The sequence below is a fragment of the Mesoplodon densirostris genome, chromosome 14 (assembly GCF_025265405.1).
Source record: "Mesoplodon densirostris isolate mMesDen1 chromosome 14, mMesDen1 primary haplotype, whole genome shotgun sequence".
NCBI lineage: Eukaryota > Metazoa > Chordata > Mammalia > Artiodactyla > Ziphiidae > Mesoplodon > Mesoplodon densirostris.
This window is the reverse complement of record NC_082674.1, coordinates 77,095,666-77,117,391: the sequence shown is the minus strand read 5'-3', so window position 1 is coordinate 77,117,391 and position 21,726 is coordinate 77,095,666. Positions and strand designations below refer to the sequence as shown.

General features: G+C 44.9%; 1 long non-coding RNA gene across 1 annotated transcript in view; it reads left to right on the top strand.

The window, feature by feature from the left end:
• LOC132501989 (uncharacterized) overlaps positions 1–21,416 on the top strand; it is a 56,756-nt gene extending 35,340 nt beyond the window's left edge. The window contains exons 2-3 of the long non-coding RNA XR_009534371.1: positions 17,552–17,749; positions 21,116–21,416. This is a non-coding gene — a long non-coding RNA (uncharacterized LOC132501989). The remainder of the gene's footprint in view (positions 1–17,551; positions 17,750–21,115) is intronic.
• The last annotated feature ends 310 nt before the right edge of the window (positions 21,417–21,726 follow it).

The following is a 21,726-nucleotide window of genomic DNA, read 5'->3' as shown; positions in this document are numbered from 1 at the left end:
GTTGCCATTTGGAACAAGTGGTTAAGAGAATCTGAATCTTGTTTTCCTTTGCTGAAAGGGTGACTTTAATAATCACCGCAGTAGTTCGTCTCATGATCTATGATGAGGTGATGGTCAAGAATGGATACTTCTGAAAGTAACCCTCACCTCCCCAGGCCCTCTGCCCTCGGTGAGTCCTGGCCTGTTTGAACTGGGGTCTGGGAGCTCCGGCCCCTGGGACAAGCAGAAGCTAGACAGGGGAGGTGCGGGGATGTGCTGATTCTTGTGGGCCAGTTATCAGTCACAGTGTAATGCCACCTCCGTTCTTCTAACTCTGCCCTTGTGGGGTTTCTATGCCTTCCAGGGCTTCCCCGTTCTGTGTGAGGGCTTGCAGAGCCAGGCCTGGAGTTTTAGACCCTTTAGCTTTTTACCTTTTTCCCCCATGATGGTGTCACCTCCTTGGATGTCCCATAGCTGGGATGCCAGGCAGGAAAGAGGGGGCCAGAGCTGCAGGAAGGAGAAGCTGAGGGAATAGGAATGCTAGGCAGGGGGCAGGCCAGACTCTGTCGCAAGTGTGCCCAGGGTCCCCACCCCTCCCCAGAGGCACCCAGAGGACCCCCTTCCACCATCACCTGGACTTTTCATCCATAGCCACCTGGGTCTCATCTAACTTCCCCAGTGCCTGCTCTGGTCAAGCCTGGGCCCGTGGCTGATGCCTGCGCCACCCAGACAGCTGCCTGTCCTGGACCTGCCTTTCTGTCTTGCCTGTTTTTGCACTTAGTACTAAGTGAAACTCAATGTTAAAAACTAGAAGGAAAAGATAGGGATGCCGTCACAGGAACGTGAGCATGGGCAGAGGTAAGAGGGAGAGTGCCAACTGCCCAGACCCTGCCCCAGGGATCCCACGGTCTGGAGCCTCGATGCCATTCAAACAATCTCTTTTTGCTGTGAAAGTCAAAAAATGGGAGAGAGTAAGTAAATCCCTTCTCTGTCACCCTGAACCTGGAGAAAAGCAAACCTCTGGGGCCGTAGGATTTCACCAATTAGAAATCCCATGAGGTCTTTTCTGGCTTAGCCCTCTTTGGGAAAGAAGTAGGATGTGTATAAGTGTGTGACATCCCCCCAGGTTCTGGGGAAAGGTTCCAGGGAGACAGATGTCTCCATGTGGAACTTGGTGTTTGAAGGACCTTTCAGGGTCTTTTTAGGGCAAAGAAGCCTGATTTTGACAGGATTAACCAGTTTGCTTTCAGAGGGCAGTGGTCACTGTTTCTGGAAAAGGTGAGCCGTGAGTTTCCCTAAGATGTTGCCCATTTTAGGTTGAGTACATAGGTATTCGGCACTCTCATGACTATTTTTACCATTTTATTTTCTGTTCAGAGTCAAGAACTGTATCCACCTAAGTTAGCCCCTGTCAGTAAATAGAATGTCCCAGCAATGGAGCATCTAAATGTTTCCTGGACCAGACCCCTGCCATGTCTGTGAAGATAAACAATTGGAGTTAAATCCAAAAGTCGAGTCAGGTGAAGATATTCTGCAAGAAGTGTCGGGTTGCTTTTGTATATTCTGGCTCCTGAATTACTGAATCTTTTCTTAGATGGCTGGGCTTAGAGGTTAGAGAGCTGATAAGTAATTTTTCTCTGTAACCCTGAGCATTTTCACTGATTTCAGTCTTACTCATTAGAAAATAATCTGCTCACCCACAGATGCCAAAGGTTCCAGAACAGAACCACTCTACCTCCCCCTGTAGCTGGTTTAGACCTCCTTCCCCCTCCGTGGCTTCCACAGTCAAATGTGAGTTGACTGGCAGTCATTTGTGAGCGAGAGGTATTTTTGAAGCATGCTCGTCCCCACTCTGTCACAATATTTGGTGGTGGTGGGATGTGTGTGAAATAAAATGTCCACCCCAGAGTCCTGTGAAGGTCACCCACCCTTGGATTCTGCCATTTGAAAGTTTGGACATTATTACCCCAAAATGCAATCCGACTGACCACCAGTTTGTAAGGGCCCTGTTATGAAATTACAGGAATTTCCATGACCTATGCTGTCTGAGTCGTTTTTAAACATTGGTTCCCTGATCCTGATCAGCCCGTTTTTATTTTTGACAATTTACAGTTAAGGAGGGATTGAAAATGAATTTGATCTGTTTCACTTTGAAATTTCCCGAAGGTCATTTTACCAGCTTTAGACCAAAGTTGATAATGCTTTCGTTTTAAACATAGTTATTTTCTTTTTGTGAAGTGATCTCTCCTTGCCTGGTGTGTGGTCTAGTGACTTGATGATTTCAAAACCCTACGGTGTGAGCAGGCTTGGTCTTAAGAGTCTGGCTCTGGTGTGGCAGGGCTGCTAACTTGGCCCATTAATCGGCCTGACTTTGCACCAAACAGCCTATGACTGGCAATTAGCTTTTGTCCAAAAGAAGGAAACAGTAGAGGACCTCAGTGGTGTAATTTTAGAGCTTTAATGTTTGGTCATTGGTCTGAAAGATCCATTCTCTTCTATAAATATATGTAAATATGTACTCTCTGTAACCTCTCCCTTTAGATAATTCGAAGAGCCTACAATTAATTGTGCCAAATCAGGAATTTGCTTTTCTAGAAGATTTTCCTCTTTTTTCTTAGGAAACCTGTTAATGAATCTTCTTGGTCATTGTAATATTTCATACATATTTATATGTTGTATATTTTATGAAGCTAATGTATATATACCAATGATCTGAGTCCTTTTTAAAGAGAAAAATAATATTAGTTGATTCACCTCCATTTCTTTTCAATATCAAAAAGGACATTATAATAATCCCAACAGGAGAGGGTTCAGAAATTGAAACAAGTTGACATCTGCTGAGTTCTGAATTAAAATGGAGCATTTAGCTTTCTTTTTTTTTTCTCTGTTAAGCCTTAATAGTTTTTACACATCAGGCCTTTTTAGATCTAAGGTAAATATGATTTAGAATTATATTTCAAATTAGAACTGTCATCTGATCATTCACATACTTTGCTGTTGTTATGATATAGTAAACAATGCTGTTTAATCAGTAATTCACATACTGGGTCAGTGATTTTTATCTCCAAATTCACCCACATTGCATGGCATAAATATTTCATAATTGCTTACCTATTCAATTAGTATTTCATAGTTGCTTGCCTATGCAATTAAGTTTTCTGTGATACTACAGCTCATCTAGTAGTACACAAGTCAAAAAAATTAGCAAGATGCATGTGGTCCCATGTACAAAATGAATGACACATGCTGGCCTTATCCATATTTTTTTATGTTAACAGATGAATTTGAAAAATGAAACTTGCCTTTCCTAGCAGCAAGAAAACCTTTTTCTTTGTCTCTCCTCCTTCCTTTTTTTTTTTTTTTGTTGGTTCTTTAAAATTTTTTAACCACTAAATCATCAACCTCAGCCATCCCTTCTTCAGGGGAATTACTCACTGTATTTTCTGTTTGGATCCATGATGAGTTTCCTGTCGGTGCTCAAAAGTTTACTCAGTGGTGAGACCAAGTTCGCGTACAGAGGGCTCATGATGGGTATGCGATAGCAGCCTGGCTAATTTTACTTCTGAAATGACTTTTAAAATAGCAGTTTTTAAAGTGCGTCTTTGACCAAACCAAAACAGCGGTGTTTATCACTGGATCCTCTCCCTGCATGTAGGCTTTCTATGCAATTAGATGTCTGGTCTCAACTTCCATTTTTCAAATCTGTGAAAAAATTTCTCACACCAGTGGCCCTAAAGAAGGCCACTCTGTTTTAATATAACTTACATGTAGCAGGAAAGGAAAAGGACAGTGCACCAGATAAACTGTAATCCTATTTAATCCTCACCATGCTGAGAAGGTCTGTGAATATGAAAATATTGTATGATTGTCCTTACATGAGATGCCTAGGGCTGTGAAATCCAAAGAGAAAGAAAGTATAAGGGGGGTTACCAGGAACTGGGGATAAGGAGGAATGGAGAGTTATTGTTTACCAGGCACCAGATTTCTGTTTGGGATGATGCAAATTTCTGGACATGGATAGTGGTGATGGTTGTACAACATTGTGAATGTGCTTTTTGCTACTAAATTTTAAGCTTCAAAATAGTTAAAATGGTAAATTTTATGTTATGTATATTTTGCCACAGTAAAAAAACAAAACAAAAAACCACATGCACGGAAATAAGGCATCTGAATCTCTATGTGTAATAAAGTTAGATGCTAGATATGATTTGCAAGGAATTATAGAAATTATAGGGGGAAAAAAAATCTCAAGAGCCACCACTGAGTCCAGACCTCTGGTTTTACAGATCTGAGATCTGAGGCACGGGAGGAAGCCTGTTCTCACCCCTGAGAGATGACGGGAGACCAGTCCAGGACCCTTAGATGACACTTGCCTGCCTCTCCCCAGAATGGCCATTCCTTCTCATTTGGAGTAACCATGCCATTGGTTAGATTAGCTTTGTGATAAAGCCCTGCAGCTAGGACCTTTTAATCCTGCAGCCTTTAATCCAGAGGGTCCATGAGTTAGCTGGGTGTGTCACTAAGGGAAGGCTCCTAGACCAGAGGCTGACTGATTCCCCAGCCCCGTGACTGGCTTTTATTTCATGGGAAAATCGTGTTTGAAACCTAAGTGGCTCCTATAGTGGCAGTTTGCCGTCCACTGTCTCTCCCAGAGTGCAAGACACTGTCCCTCGATGTGAGTTTTGGATTTGATGGGCTCTATCTATGCTTTCAAACTTTAATTCATATTCAGGTTACATCTACTTTTCTCAAGCGTACCATCTTATCAAGGGAAGTATATATATGCGAGACTTATCCATGTGATGTTTGTAATGTGGTTTAAATCAGCTCGGGAGCTAAACCCTCATGAAACAAATTTCAATAACCACTCTGTGGCATTGGAATACAATCTCTCAAGCCTTTTCTATGATATGCCTTCATTTTTTTATTTTTTGCGTTACGCGGGCCTCTCACTGTTGCGGCCTCTCCCGTTGCGGAGCACGGGAGCGCAGGCTCAGCGGCCATGGCTCACGGGCCCAGCCGCTCCGCGGCATGGGGGATCTTCCCAGACCGGGGCACGAACCCGTGTCTCCTGAATCGGCAGGCGGACTCTCAACCACTGCGCCACCAGGGAAGCCCGATATGCCTTCATTTTTTACTCCAGTGTATATCCCCTATCATCAAACAAGTTCTTGAGCCACGTCTGACTAAAAAAGTTCCACTTCGTTGGAATGAACACGAATTATGTTTAATTTCACACAAGCTATAGTCCCACTTGTAGACGACTTGCCTACTTCCTGAGGGTAAACACTGTGCCCGTGCAAGGTTTTATTGCAACACATTTGTGTCCAATGTCAGCATTCATAATTCTGGGTAGAGGCTGCAGTGAAATGAAGAAACTGCCCAAGCGAAGGACCACAAATGCTTGATGTGTGAGACAGGCATATCAGTGAAACAAGAGCATGACATACTTTTTCTTTCCAAATGAAGCAGCACTTCAACTAAAAAGCCATTTTGCCTTTCGCTTTCTAAAATACGTCTTGCTGGAGAAAATGATCGCTTCGTCCCGTCCATTGCCCGCGGAGATGCCCTTCGGAAAAATCTTGCACAAATGACAGCACTTCTGGGGGATTTATAAGTGGCCATCCCACGCCGTCCCAATGTGGAGCCAGATAGATCACCTTCAACATCAAGGTTGTTCCGGGTTGTTTTCTGTGGTTAGTTTTGTAATTCAGCTCACTGGGAATCTTAGGCGAAAGTATATTTCTCCTAATCTGATGAGTGTTTCCCTGGGTCTGAGCTCCTTCAGAAGTGGACCACACACATTCAGCTGGGATCATCTGTTGTAGGAAGGAGGGAGGTGGAGGTGTCGAGTGGCTGGAGGAAAGTCACCGAGGACAGCCTGGTGATCCAAGGCTCTTGAGAATTAAATGCGTTGATCTTGCCTGAAGGGAGCTTGGGCGGGAAAAGGAATAGAACTCACCAACGTGAAGGTGACTGATGCCCAGGAGATAAAAGCAGTGTTTAGCATGGTAGGAAGGGTGACCCGAGTAATGGGGTGAAACCAAGGAAGGACGTCCTGGAATTTAATATTAGAAATTAACTTCCAAACAGGGGTGTGTCCGTCAGAGTGTGAAATGGGCTTATCAGAAAAAACTGGGAGACTGGTTCTGGTGACATTGCCAAGAAGGTTAGAAGGAAAAGCTGATGAACAGGACGAACTAGCAAATAAGGTGTGTGCTGGCAGAGCACTGGGCCAGGTGAGGGCCCAAGGGACAGTGTGGCTTTTTACAGACCACTCCCCCCCCCACCAAACGAAAGGACATCGGGGAAGCCAGGTCTACACCTGCAGTTCTGCCCCCGAATCAGGAGCTGCTGAAGGCTGAGCTTTTTGTCACCTTAACATCTGGCGTCCCAAATTTGGCCGCTGGAGTTCCTTTGAAAGCCTCTTTATTTCTGTGAGTTAGTGTTATGAGGCCACAACAGGGAAGGACATGGATGACCATAATGGGTGTACCTTTTCTTTTATTACATCTTTGGACTTTCCAAATAAAGTGCAGAATTCTCATTCATATCAGAACATTTTCCATGAAAACAATAGTTTATTAAAAGTGCCCAGAAATGTCCCCGTTGCCTCCCTGAGTGGTCTGGCTGGATTTGTTTTTCCTCTGCAGGCAAGGAGATTTATTCCCATAGCAGGGGGTTCCAGTGTCATGTTGACAATCTTGAGATAATTCTTCCTGGCTTCATGTACTGACCTGCTTTTAAAATAGTCCTGTCACACTGCTAGGTAAGCAAAGTCATGTTTTCATCACAAGGGAAGAGTGCCTTTTCTCAACGTGAAAGGATCATGCTCCATAGAAGAGTGATTCTGTGACCAAAGCTCCTTTCCCCTTTAATTTCTACACTTGCTTTTTAAAAACTGCATGGAATAAGTATCTGAATCAGAAAGGAGGCCCCGGCTTCCTCGGTGCCTGTGTGGATTTCTCCTGCATCCCTCCCTCCCTCCCTCCTTCCTTTCTTCCCAAATGTCTCCTCTTCCTCCTCTCTTTGTCCTCTTGCTTTTTTCCCCAGCCCCTCGTCTTCTCTTTTTTCTGCACTTTTTTTAAAAAAAAAACAATGTACATAAATTGCTTTAAAAAATACAAGAAAAATTATTTTTGTATTTTTGCTTGAAAAAAAAGACATGAATTAAACACTGAAACTACCGCTTAATATATTAATCTACAGGAAGAGAAGAAGGCCAAGGGAAGCAGCAAATAACAGGAGCAGAACTATTTTATTTTATTTTTTTTAATTTTTTTTTTTTTTTTTTTTTGCGGTACGCGGGCCTCTCCCGCTGTGGAGCACAGGCTCCAGAAGCGCAGGCTCAGCGGCCATGGCTCACAGGCCCAGCCGCTCCACGGCATGTGGGATCTTCCCGGACCGGGGCACGAACCCGTGTCCCCTGCATCGGCAGGCAGACTCTCAACCACTGCGCCACCAGGGAAGCCCGGCAACCCACTTCTTAAACACTAATGGGGTGTCCATGGTGCTCCAGCCAGGGTGCTTGGTGCTGGCGAGGCTGGGTCAGCCAGCCACGGGGTCCGTCCTGGAGAACTCGCAGTCCAGCCAGGCACACGGATCTGTGGACCAGCAACCTCCGTGGAAGGGGCTCCACGGGCTGTGGGGTGGTGGCCACTGATTTAAACAGTGGTGAAGGTGGCCTGGTAAGAAGGCAAGGACGTGGGCGGGGCCAACAGACGTCTGCCATCCCTCCCGACTCTTCACTTGCTGTCCTCTGCAGCTGGTTAAACCCCCTACCCCGACCCCATGGCTTCCTTCTCTCTAAATGAGGGTAATAAGAGTATCGGCCTCAGAAGTTTGGGTAAAGTCGATAATTTACACAAGGCGCCTAGGACAGGACCTCAGCAAATGGTAGCTGTCCATCTTGGTCACCCCATGGTACCCATCTGTGCCCACCCTGGAACTGTGGTGAGTCCAAAGCTAGGAAGTGGGCTTGTGCTACCTGACAAGCTCATCCATCTGTCATTCATGGGTCCATTTAGCAGATTCTCACCCAGGGCCAACTCTGACCAAACCCCGTGCTGGCAGGGGACACACTGCGAGCCTGACCGAGCCTGCCCTGACAGTGGTCACCCAACTACTCGAAGGAAGCCTGAAGCACGAGGTCTACGTGTTGCCTGGTGACAAGGTCCATCCTCCCAGGGAGAGGATAAAGGAGAGGAGGTACATTTCAAACCACAAAGTGACATTGGCCCTTCCATTCAAATGAGGGGTGGTAGCATCTAAAGAGAGAATGGCTCACTCCATCTCCACCAGCTTCTGAGTCACGGCCACCAGCAGGGGCCAGACTCTGGCCACCCCCATGGAAGGCACAAGAGAGAGCTGGGGAAGTCACGTCCATAGAATCAAGGTGAGTCTGGGTTTGAAGACAGAGACTGGGCTTTGCTTCCCACCGGCAAGAAGCAAATATAGATCATTGACACGACGACAGTGTTAGGCTTCTCAGGGGATCTGGGTGAAAAAAGACAACGGTTTCCAAGTGACTTCTGGAAATAAACTGTGGGTAAATAGCATCTACTTAAAGCCTGGAAACCGAGTTTCCTTTGGTTTGTTTTTAAATGCTTTGACGACGTGGTTTGCTTCTCTCCAAGAACAAAAAAGAAAAAAGCAAATAAAGGCTGACAGTGGAGTGTGATCCACGGCCAAGCTATTCTAATCGCCTGCCGCCACCTGGGGCAGGACGGTTGGTGACAAGAGCAGACAGTCGGTAAGGACATGAGATCCATCCCAAAGGCACCAAACCCAACGTTAAGAAGAAGAAAACACACATCCCAGCATGGAGCAAATGTTGCCATCCTTCGGAGGGAAAATGCACATGAGGATGATTTCAAGGATTGTTTCTACCTTGTCACCAAACGGAGACATTGCCAAGTGCTCGTGGCTGCTGCTTCTGTTGCCTTGAAGCGATTAGGGCTCATTCCCTAGCAACAGGCAGCAGCGGAAAGAAAGCAGAAAGCATTGCAAGAATGTCACCTAATAAACACAGTGGGAACAGCATCAAGTACAAAGGCAGCCCCAGAGGGAGGGACACGCCAGGCAGAGTGCGTCCCCTCCCGGCCATCTTGTCTGTGCCCGTGGCCACAGGCAGGTGGGAAGGGTCCTGCCGATGTGGGAATCCCTCGGATGTGCTGAAATGTTTGGAAGATTTCACATTGGATTTTGCAGGCTCGCCTGGCCGCTCTGGATTCGTTCCATCAGAAGTGCTTCAGTGCTATTATCTCATAACTCTTTTTTTCTGTATTTGTCCTGCTCAAAACCAATCTGTCAAGCAAATCTGCTGATCAGCTGTCCCTGGGACCTCTGTGCACTGGCTCAGAACCTCAGTCTGGTGTTCAAAGGACCAGGCAGATCGGAGCCTCTCAGAATCTAGAAGCAGAGCCCCCTGGGTTTAGGGGAGAGTGAAACCCCTTTCTCCCACCCTCCTTGGACACCAGCTTTCCTGGTACTTAGGCATTGGTTTTTGTAACTTCCCAAATGAATGCCACTGCACAGGCAAGAAGAGAACTCTTAATAAATGAAGTCCAGTTGCCTTTGAGTTTAAAAAATAAATCAAATGGCTATTTCCAACTAATAAGACAGTTGCAGAGCAGATAATAAGTCGTACCCATTCTTGTCCTCTGCCTGTTCCCTGGGCCCCTGTACAGCTTCCTTTTCTAGCGGCTCTGTCAGAACCCTGATGGGGATTTCCTCTGACCTGGCTCTCCTGGGGTTGAACGGCAACCTATATGGACACATTTTATGGTACATCTTTTTTTTTTTTTTTTTTTTAACAAAATGATTAATAATAAGAGTTCGGTTTGGGGAGAAGCCCTTTTTAAAACAAACTATGGAAAGTAGTTCATGGGTAGTGGCAATCTTAGAAAACACTTCTTTCTGTAACCCTTTAAAAACTCTGTTGCTAACTGCATGTAAACTCCTTCATTAATATCCTGGATCTGGTACCCCTTGAGCTCTAGGATGTGAATTAAGGTCAAAGGGTCCTAAGGAACAGAGTTCTTATTTGAATGTACATTTTGGTCATATAACATCAACAACCATTTCCCTTTCTGTTTGAAAGATCTGTGTGGTCCCAGGCATGAGGCTCTGTGGTTCAGAGGTGCTGTTGCCTGCAGATTTCGCTTGGGTCTGCTACAGCTTGTCTTAAGCCGAATTTGTCTTAGAGCTTAATTTCCATTTTCAACAAATTAGGCAAAATGAAAAGTGGTCTTTGGAAAAGAGTGAATGAGTGACTAATCCATTCTTCAAACATCTTTCTTGTGATAGTTAAATGGTGGTGATTCACTAACCCATCTCTTGATAAAATATAAAGCATGAATTCACGGTCACTAAACAATCTGACAAAACTACCAAACCATGTTCCTGGTTGAAGATGCCGAAAGGCCGATGTTTCTCTGGATCTTTTTACTGCTCCTTTGATGGGACTTTTACTGAGACAGCTTTAGATTTCATCATGGTAAAACTTTTGGTGTCACTCTGGGTTTTCTTCGTCTTGGACAGTGTTAAGTGTTAAGTGGAGAGCACCCCGTCTTCTCAGAATGTTTTTTCCAAGACGTGCAGCAGGAAGTAGTGGGCTAAAGGTTTGGACCCCTCTCTATTTCAGGAAACATCATGCTTGTGAATAATACCTCTGTCCCTCTGGGCTCTGTTCACCGTGGTTTGCTTGCCCTGTCCCCATCCCTGTGACTCGGTGTGAAAGCGGGCTTCAATTCCACTTTGTCACCCACGGCCCCACTTTCTTTTTAGTTGATCTTAGGTAAGGAAGTGAGAGGACATGGAAAGGATTTGTGTTCTGTAAATAAGAGTTAAATCTTTGCAGATTTTGAGGCTGGAAATCAACAAAACAATATTTGCTCGCAGAAGTGGTTACTTCTAAACTGAGTATAGACTGGAGATAAATCTGACAACCTCTGACATCTTTAAATGTCAAATCCACCGCACAGCCCAGATGACATCGTACCTAATGATCGAACTCCCTTTAAAATATACTTCATGTAAATACATTTTTTGTGAAACCACAAGCTGTTTCTCTCAGTTTTGTTTTCAGCTGGCTTTGATAAAGAGATTGGTTGGCATCTTACAGCTAATTAAACAGCTTTCAAGCCAACATCATTGAAGAGTTTTAGACTCAAAAATATACTATACTATTCATGATCCAGGGGTGTTCATGATGCTTTTTAATTGTGCTGACAGCCCCTGTCAGAGGAGAATCATTTAGCTCAAACTTGAGTTTCCAGCACAAATCGTCCTATTTCTGATGCTGCAGTTACAGGGTCTGATCTCTGTCAACTTCCCAACACAGTAGGTTGAATTCATACTAACAAGAAAAAATGCAATTCCTATGTATGCTTAGATATATTAGTATTTGTGATATTGCACATTTCTTATACTTGTTACATATTTCATTTGGGGACTAGAGAGCTATCTGTTTTTTCTTTGTGGAAAATAGAAAATGAAATATGAGACACCTTTGTTTCCAGGGCAAGGATTCTGAGTTTCTGAGCCTTTTTTTTTCACTCTTGTCTGTCTGGCTTTTTTATTTTCTTTTTGCCAGTTGCAGTTATTTCTAGATTCTGGAAAATTATTACTTGCTTTAAAGAAAAAAAGAAAAAAAAAAAAGCTTGGTTTTCTAATTTTAATTTTACAGTGTAACCTGTCCTAACCCTTAAAGCCAGATTGCTGTAACAAAATTGTGTCATTTCATACACAATGGATTGGCTCTCAGTAAAAAATGTGTATCTAATAAATGGGGGAGAAAAGCCTTACTTACACTTAGGAATGACTCTAAATGTAACAGTGGTATTTTAAAACCTTGGTGTTAACATGTGCATTTTGTGAAAAAAAGGAAGAATAAGTTAGCTAGTTGCAGGTGAAGTAGTTGTGCCCAGAACATTAATTTATAATGTGGAAGAGTTTACCTTTTGATTTTTTTACCTGCCAAAAAATTGGGAATTTTTAAAAAATGCTTTGAATCTTTCTTCAATGAAAGCTTTTGTCCTGTGCTACCCTGATCATAAGAAATTCCCAGGTTATAGGTACAATTGAGGGGGAACTTGAATTTGTTCCGTGAGCACGGCCTTTTTACTTGTGGTAAAACAGAGTTAAAATGACGACGGTTCTGAAGAAAGTGCTTGAAGATCATGTCATGTTTCACTCTTTCCAGATGACTAAAATCACAATCATTTCCAAGTCTTAGGTCGGGGGAAGGGGATATATGTGGTTTAAGAGGCAAGCATTAGCTAAGGTCAGGGGTTTTCTGAATGTGAATATTCGATGATGCTGGTTAAGGGTGAGGGCAGATATTCTAGGGTAAGATACTCATACAGAAAATGTCTTCAAGTAACAAATTCAGGTGATTCCCAGAGACTTTTTATTCCCTGTCATCTTTCATTGTAGGGTTCATTCAAGGTTTTTTGGTTTGTTCTTAAACGCCGTTGTCTTACACAAGTCAGGCTGCCTGCTCTAAAGCGTCAGATCAGTCCCATAATATTGAAAGAGCTGGATCATAAAAACAAGAAGTGTGTAAATTCTGAATCACATGTTAAAACATGTCTGATGTTGAACAGCCTAACACATTCTCTTGACCAGAAGATGTTATTACATTGATATTGTCTTCAGTTCAAGTTTACGAAAAGCCTTGCCATCCTCTCCCTGAGAATGCTGTAAATTCACCACAAATGTGTCCATCCTTCTGAAGGATTGAAAATTCCTCCAAAGTTTTCTGTCCATCAGTACATGTTCTCAGTGTTCATCCTGAGTTGTGTTATTTGTTTGTAGTGCTTTTCAGTGTTTATTTTGCTGCCCTATGTTTTAGGAAGAAATCCACTTTCAGAAGAAATGACTTCTTACCCTCTGTGGGTGTTTACTTTCTTTATTACCTTAAGAATTTTCAAGTAGGAATAGATTAGGAGAATATATATTTGTGCAAAGAACATGGAGGGGAAAGAATTAACTAATTTTTAAATTGTTTGAAATCAGGGGACTGCTGGGCTGGATCTATTGGGGTTTTTCAAATTGTTCCTGTATTTAATTAGCCAAAGCACTGAGCAGTATTTCTTTCTGATATAGATGTTGAAAACAGCTTAGTTTTTCTAAATGTAAATAGCAAGGACTAATGCTCTTAGTATTGCCTGTAAAATCTAGAAATGTCTGCAGGCTGTTGTGAACAATTCTGTCTCTTTATGGAGAGTTGTTTGGGCTTTTTAGAAAGTCATTAAATTGATTGTGAGTGCCTTAGTGTTATCAGGAAAAGGAGCTTTAGAAAATGGTTTCAGAATGTGTCATTTTCTCCTTGGTTTAATCTGAGATAGTGTGTGGGCATGCTGGTATTTTAAAAGGCTAAAAATGTACATAATGCTGTACCTTCAAATATGAGATAGGATTGCAAACAGAGAAGAGTTTTCTTAAGTCTTCTGTCTGAAATTCTGCTTTTCTTCCAATTAGTTAATTCTTGGATTTTTAGTGAGGATTCTTTCATCCTTATTTTATCTTCAATTTGTTGTTGGCATTCAGCATAAACAAATTTTGAAAAGCCATGGCAGCTTTCTATCATTTTGATCTGAATATTTAATGTTTCATCAAATAAAACCCTGTGTTTTCATTTTAACTAGTTTCATTATTTTTTTTAATGAAATGATTTGTGGTAGAAGACTGCTATTTGGTTTCAATATTAATATATAAGATGAACTACGTGGGTGTCATTTATTTTCAGTAGTAAATAACTGCTTAACCGATTCTTTTCCTTTAGCATAATTCAGTTGAGTCCTTTAGAATTTTGCTCTTCACTTTCACACAACATTTGATGTGTGTGGATGAAAAATAAAAATTACATGTTGTATCATTAAAAGCACCTTTCATGGTGTCATGTGATCAGAATCAGGGAATGTCATGTAGTTGGTTTCAAAATCCAATCTGTAGGTTAATCATTAATTATTCTTGTTTCCAGGAAACTCTACTTAGGTTATTTCAGAATTTGAATTTGCTAGAATTCTTGTTTTCATCTTTTATGTGTGTGTGTCACTGTAACCTGAAAAAGGGGTTAATTTAGCAAGATTAGGTACCTTTTCTGTTTGTATTGTGGCTTCTTCAATCACTCAAACTATTTAGTAGCTAAAATGTTGAAAGCAGTTTGGGAACAAAATGTCTGCTTCAACCATGACAAAATTGGCCACAGTTTGCCGATTGGGCAGATAACAAAAGCCAGCAACACAAAATAGGTAGAAAAACAGTTTGTTCGGTGATGTGAGACCACTGCAGGTCTTTTTGCATGTTATTTTTTTCATTCTGATGTTTATGTTGTGCGGGCGGAACGTGGAGAGAGGTTTTTGCTCACCCCTAATTTTGATTAACCATTTCAGCGAGTGGATTTCTTTTAAAACTTCAGAAAATAAGCTGCTCCCCTGGCATCTGAGACACATTTGAGTTAAAATCCAGCTTTGCACCTAAACCCCACGTTTCATCCGGGCTCCACCTGCTTGTAAACGTCTCGAAGCTCATAATTGGATCTTTTCAAGCAGCACTGTAAATTCCCTTTTTTCAAGACTCAACGTGGAAATATATGGCTGTGACTGCATTTTTGCAAGTGTAAAACAAAAATGATAGTTTGCAGTTTTAAAAAAATTCCCTATCTGAGCATACGGTTGACAAAAGTTTTAACAACTGGAAGTACACATTGCCTCTCATGTGGTCGTCACAGGCTGTAAACAAATATTAATGTTTTACGTGAGACAATACATTTTTTCAAGTGATAGGACGAGATAACAGCATCCTCCCTCTCCTCTCTGTTGTTCTGAATTCTCATGCCTTGAGTGTGTGTCTGATGGTCTTTTTTTTTCTTCTTCTTCTTCTTCTTTTTTTTGTTCTAAAAATCAGATACTCCAGGGCATTAATTAGGATGAGGTTTATGTTTTTAGTTATCTAATCTTTGTTTTCACAAATAAATACAAATAACTCAAACTGAAACTTGATGGCTTTGGTGATAATAAAATAGCAGCCACGGGGAAATTTTCTTCATTTTAATGTTCTTTCACAACCCACATTCAGTTTCGGTAGGAAAATTATTAACCTTTTCAACAGCATGCTAAAACATCGGTTCATAATAGACGCCTGAGTATGATTTGCAGGTTTTGGTTCTATTTTGAGATTTTTGGGTGTGCAGAGTTTTTTCTTTTTCTTTCTGTCTTTCTTTTTTAAATGGCTTTCTTTGACAGCGACAGTCATGACTTGGAGTCCTTTCGTTGGTATCTTTTCAGTGTGGGCACATTTTAGAACATTTGTATTTTTTTTTTTATGGTGGGAAGGGAAGATTCCTATTTCCTATCCTTCTACTGTTTTGTGCTGTGAAAGAGGAAATGTTCTTTAGTCTCATTGTTTTCCCTCATTTGAATTCTTGGGTGGACATTGTGAATCCCATGCCCCCATTAAAAAAAAAAATCCATTTGAGCCACGTTTCAGAGAGGGCAGATGGCTCTGGGTTAGGCATCTGACTTGACTCCTATCTGCCTTGGGTGGCCTCATGTCAGTGTCCCTCAAACCAAAGCAAGTCAGGCCAGTTTGGGCTTGTGGTCCTGAAGGTCTGCACAGCCCCCAGCTTGATGGTAGGCCTGGGATGGTGGGGTCTCCCTAGCTGACTGCTGCTAGACTTGCACTTCTGGGAAGTGTGTGGGGGGAGGTGATCATGATCTGGTAACTCCTGTGTCTTGACCTGAAACACACAAGGGGTGGAAGGTGGGGTGGGAGACGCCGGCGCGTGGGATGCTGTTGGAGGGCAGTTTCCATTTTAGGTGTCTTCTTCCCCAAGTCTGGCTGGGACAGTCACACCTGCAGGGAGGGCCCTGGATGGGACATCGTCCTACCCCACGCACACTGCCCTGTGTCTGATAAGGCTGTGCCTCGTGACTCAGGGTCCCCTTCTTTGTTGCATCCCCGTGGTTTGTAAGTCCCCACCCTCCCCTGGTGCCCTACCCTACCTGTTCCCACCGCCCCTGCAAAGTGGGAATGGAAACTGAGGAGCCCTCATCCTGTCTGTATCCAGTGTTGCCACTTTCAGTGTCATAGCCTGGGTTTGTGTTTTTCTTCTTCTTCTTCTCATACTTCCTGTATGAGGTTCGTTTTTTTAAAATGATAAACAAACTCTTTTTTTTTAACCTTTTTTTTTTTTTTGACCTGGTCATGTGTTGCCTCCTACCTGTCCGGTTGTGAGACTTTGGCTGGCGCTTCCCACCTCCACATCATCAGGTGTTGACGTGAGCAGGGCCCCAAAGCAGAGTGGGTTCTGCTCCCCCCTCCTCCCAGGGTGGCCGTCAGGAGGGTCAAGCTGGTGGAGACATTTTCTAGTCTCCTATTTGAGAGAAATGCCAGTAGACAGCTGGCTCGAGATTTCTCCTCAGGCAAAGAGAGCGGGGGAGAGGAAGGCTACAGTGTGGGAGGGTGGGGCTTGGCCAGGAAAGAAGTGTGATGCGGAGGGGAAGTCCCGGGTGCAGGTGTAGTATCCCATGGTGCCTGCCCCACGCTATACACATGAGCAGCAACTGGAAAAGGGGATTGAGGGATGAATCATACCAACATTTCTCCCGAGGTCACCCCGAGAACATGTTGAAAGTCTCAGATGGTTTCTGGGCTGCTGGCTTCTTCCTCCTACTCTGGGGATCCTGGGGCAGAGCCATCCAGTGAGGAGCTTGGGTACAGTTGACCAAACTGAGAACATCAGTAGATGGCCGACCGGCAGTCACCACGGTCACAGGGACTTAGCCCGCGGCCCAGGTATCACTCACTACTGGTGATGCTTTGGCGTGCGACGGAATCACTTGAGGGCTTGTGAAAACAGACATCCCTGGGTCTCATCACCAGAGTTTCCAATTCAGAAGGTCTGGGGCACACCCTGAAAATTTGCATTTCTGAAAATTCTCAGGTGATGCTGCGGATCCAGAGAGCCACACTGAGGACCACTGGTTAGGGCCATGGGCCATGGGTGACTGGAAAACCTAAAAGCCTGTAGGTTGTCTCCATTTTCCCTCTAATCCTGAGCTGCTCTTCGTGTGCTCTAGACCAACCTTAGAGGTAAAACCAGCCTTTCAGAAGGCCCTTTGCATCTCTTAGTAACGGTATAGCAAGGTTACCTGTAATTTTGAACTTTTGCAATGTCAACCGGACTATAGATCTGCTAAAATGTTTTTGAGGTTTAGTTCTTTGAAAAGTAGGTTTTCTTTTATGGATAGAGAAAGTGACCAAGGTGAGGGGGATGGTACTGACTAGATCAGGAAATAATCCAGTGAGGCCCAGCCCTTGGGTTGCCCACTCTTACCTCCGTTAGTGGAAACCTTTGGTATTAACAGAGGGAGGTATTTTGTGGGTCCCTCTCGGTACCAAAAGGTGGGCAAACTTCCGAGATTCTCAGGGGCTCAGGGTATTTGAATCACCTGTGAGCTCCTGTTCATCCCAGAAGGAGGCAGGGTGTCAAGATCAGGATGCTGGACTGGAGGTTGGGTGCCACCATGTACTGGCTGGTGGTTGAACTTCCCCTGCCCCCCAGGTGAGAGAGATGCTCCTGAAGCAGCAACCTGAGAGGGCGGATGCTTAAGGGAGCACACACATCTGGAGCAGTATCTAGCGGATGGGATGAGCTCAACAAATGATGGCCAAGAGGACCCGGCTGTGTTCGGGGCAGCCCTGGGGGAGGCTCGCACTCTGCTGACGGATTAGCTAAAGGCTGAAACTTTCTGAACCACGGGTAAGTCTGTAATGATGCGTGGCACACTTCGTAAAAACTGCTTCTCGGGGAGGTCCCCTCAGGAGAGGTTCTAAGTCTGCGCAGAGTTATGTGGCTTTCATTCTAAAAATGCGCCCCCCCCCAGAAGCAAAGGAAGGGGGCCCCTCAACGGTGGCTCCTCTCTCCCCTGCCCTGATGTCTCTAGTAGCACAAAAACTTAATCTTCTACATACAGGATCCATATCACTCATCCCTAAAACGAGTCTGTAAAAAGCGATGACGTTTTCTGAGCATGTTCTCTAGGTTTTAACTTTCTGAGACGTAAAAGCCAAGGATTCCTGAGAGAGAACACCTTGGTATTGTCTAGCGGGTCCCACCCTCCTGGCAACTGTTTCAAAAGCTCAAAAAATTTGGCTTCCAAGCCTGTCCGAATCCAATGTGAGCCAACACGAACAGGATGTGAGCGCCTGGCCGGTTGTTTTCCTAAGCGTTGACGGAACCCTTGATGCACAGCGGGCTCGAGTGTGTGTTTTGCACATGGGTGGCTGGGGGCTCTGGTCTGGCTTTTCGGCACTGAGGTATTGGCAGTGTCATGGATATTACAGCAAACTGAAGTCTGTGCTCCTTGCTTCCCCACACCCCTGCCCTGGTACTTACTGCCTGGGAAATAGAAGTTTGGACGGAATCAAGGGCAAATGCACTGACCGGTGACCCATCCAGTCCAGGGATGGGCGTCTGAGCTGCTGTGTCTCTCCCCTTCTCAGTTTCCCAGGCTAGAAGCCTTTCCTCTGCCATTAGGAACCAAAAGGGTGTGATCTGGGAGCTGACTCGGGGAGCATCCAGAAGATTGCCTGGGCTGCCTTTCAGGCCCCTGATGAGGACTCGTATTCACAGTGTGATGTACGTGACCCTGAGGCCATCCCTCAGATCTGAGGGAAAGCGGAGCTGGGTACCCACAATGGGGAGACCTACTGGGGGCCCCCTGAATGCTACAGACCTGCAGAAACAGCACAGCTCAGCCAAGCTGGGAGTAAGAATAAGGAAGTAATGTGTGACCAGAAGATTCTCTAGGAGTGTCCTAACACAGGGGAGGTACTGGTGGTCTCCACCCCCTCCCAGTGTCCGCTGGCATAAGGGAAGCCAGATGTGTGATCAGCTCTGAATTAGGGGCAAATCTTTTAGAGTTCCTGGATGTTCCATCTTGGGTTTCTTCAGTGTTAACTAGACAGCCAGGTCAACGTGAAGTCACTCAGGATATGACTTATGCGTGCAAAAGCTCGCACACAAACTAGCTCAGGTTTTACAGTGGAAAGCTGCAATTCAGAATCTAGGGACGAAGGTAGGAGAGACTCAGGTCTCGGTCCCAGCAATGTCTTTCCCAGTGTGACCTTAGGAAGATTGCCGACTTTCTTGCTCTGTGTGCTTGTCAAATGCAGGTTGACCAGATGATCCTTCCGGCCCTTTCACCTCTCACTCTGTGATCCTGGTCCAAGTCCACGTGGTTGGGTGGTCCATACCAAATCCTGCCTGGGCTCCTGCACTTTGGTTTTTCCTCCCCACTCAGAAGTAGGGTAACTGGAGTGGAGCGTAGGTTCCTAAGCTGTCTCTCTCTTTCAGACTAAAGGAACAAGGTCGCCCCTTCCACCCATGTCAGCCACTGATGCATTTCTTAGTTCCTGTTTCTCTTTGCCCACCCAGGAAGGCACTGCGTATAAAATCTTGGGCCCAGATTCAGATATGGTCACATTCGAAAATGCTAGCTCATAGAACACACGTCAGGAAACTGGTTTTCCCAGCAGGCTCACTTGAGCAGTGCTCTCCCCAGAATGCTAGCGACCACACAGCCAGGCTCATCCTCTCTCAGAACGGCCAGTATTTCAGTGCCACTAGGATAGGAGGCCTCTGAGAAAAAAATAATAAAGGCTGCGGGAGTCTGTGTGCTTCAGCCAACTCACATGTGGATGTGTGTTCTAGTCTTGCTCCTCTTGGATCCCTAAGTATTGGATACATAACAGATACTATATGAATATGGGTTTGGCTGAAGTGAGCAGGTAGCCAGAGGCTCTGTGTGTGTATGGGAAGCACACAAGAAACTAATGTGAACGGCTTTTTTTATTTCCTCACTTCTCAGGGTCTTCTGCATGTTACTGTGCGTTGTGAATGAATGTCTCCCGGAAGGATGGAGCTTCTCCAGAATCATGCAGCCCCTCCCACCCCAACCTTTTTGCAAATAATTTTGTGCCATTAACAAAAGTCAGGAAATGGAGAGCGGCCAGGGCAGCTGGCTTTCCCCGTGAACTCAGGGTTGCCTCTGGGGCAGATCGCCTGTGGAGGGGATTGCGGGGTCCTCAAGGAAGCTCTGAGCAGTCATGGGCAGAGCCCATTTCTTCTCTGACCATCAGTACTGGCTGGTCAGAGAATATGGCTGGGAATAGCAGGCAGGTGTGGATTTGACCTTGCTCCCATAGCCATGCTGTCTCCACCCCTCTCTTCCTACTCCAAGCATCTGATTTAAGCACAAAGCCGGTCTTTGGGGCGGGGGGAGGTGGCCCCATTCGTATTTATGAATCAAGCCATCCTTTTGTCAGTCTCTCGAAGTATCCCTTCACTTGTTTGGGAGAACTAAGAATGAGATTCCGCAAACGATGTGCTGCTTGGGGGCTGGTCTCAAGTGGCAAAGGCAGTTTTTAATAGAATCATAGGTTTGGGGGCTGTTCTCAACCCTGTGCTGTCTTCAGGGTCTTTGCTTGGTCAAGGCCCCCCCTCTTACCATCTCTCCTTCCCTCCGCCTCGCTGAGGCTGCTCGGTACAAGCTTGTCTGATCACGATGCTGTGATGTCCCTGGGAGCCCAGCTCTCTTGGATGGGAAGAGGAGGGGGGACCAGAGGTTCAGCCACCATCCTCCTCATCCACCCTTGTTGGACTGCAGTTCCACGGTGACCTCTTTTAAGTCTCTTTGGACCCCTGGGGAGAGGTGTTCAGGACATCACCTGGGGAAACACCAGGGTTGTCCTGAGAGTCCTGTGTGACTTCAGCTAGACCAACAGGAGCACATAGGGGAAGGGTCTCGGTGTGCCCCAGGCTTAGACCTGGACCCAGAGCGGGCAGAACTGACTTCAACTTTTCAGTAAACAGGCAGTGGGCTTCTGGGAACATCTGCCTTCACAGTCTCTTGTGAATTATTTTTAAACCGATGCCCGCCCCCCCTATCCGCACCGCAATCTTTGTTGATTATCACTGTTTGAATAGATGCTGATAAAATTGATTCCCCATCTTACTGTGGCATTTAAGATCTGTCTTTCCCTTTTCGGTTTCCATGTACTGGAGTGACTGTGTCTCAATGCGGTTGGCAGTGACCTGTGTTTTTCGTGCATGTTTTTGTTTCAGAACAACTGGGAGATTAAACAGGAAGCTTTATGACACACTTGCTCGAAAATGACACAGGCACCGAAAAACCAGGACTCAGCCCCCTGCAGCACCTCTACCTGCTGCCCACAGCCGAGTGCAGGGGAAGGGCTGGCCCTGGGACCTGACTCCATCTGCCATGGACTCTAAGGGCCTCCACATTCAGTGATGATGTCTCTGCGATATTGTGGTTATGGTCTAGTCTGGTCGGTTTCTTAGTATCTGGCCAGTCTCTGTGTGTCTTCATCCCTTTTCCTTCATTAAAAGCATAACTAAAGAAAAATGGATTGTCTGCTTCTTAGTTATGTTTAAATATTAATAGAAAGGTTACCAGATAACATTTGAGATTCGCTTCTCTAGGACCACAGGGCAACTCTGCCATAACCACACAGATCGTTATGACAGCGTCTAGAAGAAGCGTGTTGAACTTGAATCACTTATTACTCAGCCTGGTTTGCCCTGCCTTTTCTTCTCTCTCTGGAAGGCCTCTCAAGGGTCAGTATTAGCATGTTAACATTTGAGAAAAACACTGGGAGATGTTTGGGAGTCTCTTCCCACACCCTCTCTGATCATGATCTACAAGTGGTGCCCCC